The sequence below is a fragment of the Ooceraea biroi genome, chromosome 13 (assembly GCF_003672135.1).
Source record: "Ooceraea biroi isolate clonal line C1 chromosome 13, Obir_v5.4, whole genome shotgun sequence".
NCBI classification, from domain to species: domain Eukaryota; kingdom Metazoa; phylum Arthropoda; class Insecta; order Hymenoptera; family Formicidae; genus Ooceraea; species Ooceraea biroi.
Genome location: NC_039518.1, coordinates 9,460,020 through 9,465,019, shown reverse-complemented (window position 1 = coordinate 9,465,019; position 5,000 = coordinate 9,460,020). Strand labels below are relative to the sequence as shown.

General features: G+C 46.1%; 1 non-coding gene and 1 pseudogene across 1 annotated transcript in view; both read right to left on the bottom strand.

The window, feature by feature from the left end:
* Window positions 1-6: 6 nt before the first annotated feature.
* LOC113563316 lies at window positions 7-157 on the bottom strand (annotated as a pseudogene).
* A 4,588-nt stretch (window positions 158-4,745) lies between these two features.
* LOC113563326 overlaps window positions 4,746-5,000 on the bottom strand; it is a 3,783-nt gene continuing 3,528 nt past the window's right edge. The window contains exon 1 of the ribosomal RNA XR_003407410.1: window positions 4,746-5,000. This exon is cut by the window's right edge and continues 3,528 nt beyond it. This is a non-coding gene — a ribosomal RNA (large subunit ribosomal RNA).

Here is a 5,000-nt window from a genome sequence, read left to right as displayed (position 1 = left end):
GAAAAAAGCCCCTGAACCAGGAGTAGCATTGGGATTGGCCCAATACTCTTTCACGTTCGAGATTTCACCACTCTATGCGTCTGCAATTCGTGGTAGATAACGCAGCTAGCTGCGCTCTTCATCGAAATACGAATCGATTGATCCACCACCAAAGGTAATTTAATTGGTTTATTCTACACAACACAACACACCAATAAAGGGCGAGTGCGAAGAGAGAATAATATCGAAATCACAAACGAGTAGACAAATGAATGAACATTTTCACGCACGCACACACATATGAGAATTTTTATGCGCGGGAATATATAGCAATCGGCGCTCCCCGTTTCATCGTCCAACACGCACATCGTTCGACATACGTACGTACATGGGAGACATTAAGGCAATAGATGCGAAGCACTTTGCCACCGAATGCGCATAACCCACACACACACACAATGCATGCATATATATGTGCGCGCTTTAGGGTTCGTGTCGATCTAGCTAGAATCGGTATGATAGCCGAATTCTCGACACTAAAAAAAACCTTACACACACACACACACACACTCCTCACCAAATGAGGAACATATATGCGCGGCGCGTGTAAGGAGGGGGGATTTATTTATGGAGAATAGAGTTAGCTAGATTGAGAGAACCTCTATCCACCAATTCTTTTACACATAATAAAGGTTGCGGATGTACGCGCATCAGCGATGATCCACGAGCAGGTTCACCTACTCGTACCTTGTTACGACTTTTACCCGGTTCAAGCCATTGCGATTAAAGTGGTTTCCATCGACACATAGCCGTTAAGCCACATGCCGTCGGTCCCCACTCTTCTCGAAACAGCTCAGTCCCGGATAGCGACGGGCGGTGTGTACAAAGGGCAGGGACGTAATCAGCGCGAGCTGATGACTCACACTTACTAGGAATTCCTCGTTCAAGGGAAATAATTACAATTCCCTATCCCAGTCACGGAAGAGTTTCAACGGTTTGCCAACACCTTTCGGCGATGGAGAGCACGTTGAGTCTTCCAGTGTAGCACGCGTGCAGCCCCGGACATCTAAGGGCATCACAGACCTGTTATCGCTCAATCTCGTGCGGCTAAGCACCGCTAATTCCTCTAAGAAGCATCGAGGACCTATGAAAAGGTTTATCCTCGTTCTATTTAGCAGGCTAGAGTCTCGCTCGTTATCGGAATAAACCAGACAAATTACTCCACCAACTAAGAACGGCCATGCACCACCAACCACCGAATCAAGAAAGAGCTATCAGTCTGTCAATCCTTACGGTGTCCGGACCGGGTGAGTTTTCCCGTGTTGAGTCAAATTAAGCCGCAAGCTCCACTCCTGGTGGTGCCCTTCCGTCAATTTCTTTAAGTTTCAGCTTTGCAACCATACTACCCCCGGAACCGAAAGACTTTCGTTTCCGGGAAGCTCCCCGACAAGGCTAGATAGACCCTATCGGATCGCTAGATGGTATCGTTTACGGTCAGAACTAGGGCGGTATCTAATCGCCTTCGATCCTCTGACTTTCGTTCTTGATTAACGAAGACATTCTTGGCAAATGCTTTCGCTTTAGGGCGTCCTTCTGCGATCATAGAATTTCACCTCTCCCGCAGAAATACGAATGCCCCCGAGATTATCCCTATTAATCATTACTCCGATTCAATAACCAACAAAAAGAACCGAAGTCCTATTTCATTATTCCATAATATGATATTCAAGCATACGCTTATTTTGAGCATTTTAATTTATTTAAGGTAAACTTGACAGTCACGTATACAACCCTTTCGAGCATATAGCGCAGACTGCCGAAATGATGGCGTGTGCATTGACGCCCGAATGAGCGAACGCACACTATCCACCATAAATCCAACTACGAGCTTTTTAACCGCAACAATAACGATTTACACTTAGAGAGCTGGAATTACCGCGGCTGCTGGCACCAGACTTGCCCTCTCTTAGTTTCTCGAAGAGCTTTTTAACCTCTACTCATTTAAATATCCCTCCCATAAGGGAGGGATTTTATATTTTTAGTCACTATCTCATTTTTGACAGTGGATAAGTTTCGCGCCTGCTGCCTTCCTTGGATGTGGTAGCCGTTTCTAAGGCTCCCTCTCCGGAGTCAAACCCCAATTCTCCGGTACCCGTGACAACCACGGTAGTCTACTGGGCTACCGTCTAGTTGATAGGGCAGAAACCCTTTTCGGCCTTCGTCGGATTGAACCGACGATAGACTGGGCTATTTGGAGTCGCCACAATACGTCACGAGGACGATTGGTTTGGCCTAATAATTGCAACCCTACTTACGTCGGGTTTTTAAGTGCAGGTATTAGCTCCAGTATTTCCGCAGTTATCCCATTGGGATATCCGAAAAAGGTCGAAACCGTGCTAATGAGCCGTGCGCAGCTTCACTCATAATCGAGTTGTGCGAGCATGCATGGCTTAATCTTTTACTTGAGCATATACCGCTGACAGAATCAATCAGGTATATTGTCTAAGACGTAGGTGTGTAGTAGGTAGATATGTGTGTATGTGATACAACGATACACACACACGCGACCCCGACCATGTCATCGACATACGATATCATTCGAAATTCTCGAGGCTTGGTCTCACAAAGCGAAACCCAGACCTGCGTACGAAGGCGCTCGATTATAATGCGATTGCCCGACGCAACGTATCGAGAGAGTTTATCCGACAAAGCGGGTAAAAATCCACTTTCTATCAGGATGCGCTCTTATAACAATATATACACGCACAGACCAATAAACACGGCTATCTTTTACAATAGTCAAGAAATTGGCGTGTGTGTGTAGAGGTTTAGCATCGAAGAGCGATGATGTCGTTCGAAACGACGGCGAATGAGTGTTAGTCGTACTGCATTCACACGAATTCATCGCGATGCTTTGCCCACAGTGAAAAGAAGAACGGAACAACCGAAAGGCGAGAAATGCGCGCGCTCACACACATCGCTTTGCCCCTCGGTACGGGCCTCGACCCGTACCAGCGATGTATTTCGTCTCACACATAGGGGGGAGACCCGTAGTGTGGTGTGAGTGATAGGCTAGCTGCCCGCTCGCTGCAGCGAGTGCAGCGAGAAGAACACACAGGGGGGAAGAGCGCGCAATAAGAGGAGAAAAGAGTCGAGGGAGAGGAGTGGGGGCCGCAGCCTAGCTGACTGCGCTTGCCCTCGCTCACTTTCCTTCTTTCTCCCCTATGCGCGCTTCCCCGCGCTCGCCTCGCATTTGCCTTCATTCCCTTCCTTCACAACTCTACATGAGAGGCGAAACCCATTACATGTCGGACCAAAAAAGTTGAAAATTTTTTTTCAAAAAACCATTACCGTATACTCTAGGGTTGTTGGGGATGGTAAAAAATGATAGTTTATGCTAATTTTATGCTAATTTATGCTAATTTTGACGCATATTAGGCCAATAAAAATGATCACATTTTTAAATTCAATTCCATTGTTAAGATTGTTAATAAAGTCCGCGGCGCATCCTTAGGGAATGTGTTATTGTTACAGTTACAGTTACAGTTACAGTATTACAATATAAGGTTATGCTAATTATGTGTAATTAGCATAATTATGCTAATTTTGCAGAAATGAAAATCGAAAATCGAAAATCGAAAATCGAGTTTCTATCATGTATGGTCGGTCGGTCAAAATTTGCTGCATCAACAATGTGTCGTCGGCCCTAGAACTAAGGTAGAGACTAGGGATAAGGTATGGGGGTAAGGGTAGGGTAGGGTAGGGTAGGGTAGGGTAGGGTAGGGTAGGGTAGGGGATGGGGGGTAAGGATAGGGGTAGGGATAGGGATAGGGGGAGGGGGGTAGGGATAGGCAATATAGGTAGGGAAGATGATTCGCTTAGGATCCATGTTACTGTAGGACAAAAATTAGCCTAGCCTACCCCCCTACCCCTATCCCTATCCCTATCCCTATCCCTCCTTACCCCTATTCCTACCTAATATGTATAACCATAGGCATATTGTTCTTAAATTCGATCTATCTATCTATCTATCTATCTCATTGAAGGTGGGGTTCGACACGAAGAGGAAGAATTGCTGATCTTGCTGAATCTTGCTGAATCTTCTGAATCTTGCTGAATCTGCTGAATCTTGCTGAATCTGTGAATCTGAATCTTGCTGAATCTTGCTGAATCTTGCTGAATCTTGCTGAATCTGTGTATGTATTTTTGAAAAAGGCAAAAAAAATCATCAACACCACTCAAGGGATGGTCTCAACAGATCGCAGTATAAGGACTGCCCTTCTTCGAGGTGCTACACTATGACGATGACGACTGATGATTGAATACCGAATGCCATCTGAACCAGCTAATTATAGAGCTGAACAGAGCTGAACAGAGCTGAACAGAGCTGAACAGAGCTGAACAGAGCTGAACAGAGCTGAACAGAGCTGAACAGAGCTGAACAGAGCTGAACAGAGCTGCTGAACTGAACTAAAACTAAAGCTAAAAAATTAGGCTTCGAGACGAGAGGCGGAAAAAAGGCCCCACTAAAAACCAACTATGGGTCAGGAGGACAACATGAAGAAAATGAGGCAAAAGGCAAAAGGTTAGCAGGAGGACAACATAAAGAAAATGAGGCAAAAGGCAAAAGGTTAGCAGGAGGACAACATGAAGAAAAGGAGGCCAATAGCTAGCGCGCCTCCCCCCTCTCCCCTCTCCCCTCTCTCAAAAGTTAAAGTCTGGCGGATAGCAGGAGGACAACATGAAGAATCGAGGGTGGGACAAAAACAAAGCGCCCAATCAAGGGATAGTCTCAACAGATCGCAGTATAAAGAGACTGCTCTACTGGATACAACACCCTGATCAGTTGTCAAGTCGTATACAAGTGATTTTGCGCCCCGACATCGAACCAGAGTAATCTGGCGCGGCAACCGAATAGCGCAGCGTCGAATCACGCTATCCGGTCAGGCCACACAAGGGGCATTAGGCTCACATCTTGCGATGTGATATGGATGCCTCCCGACACCGGGTGGCAATTTATC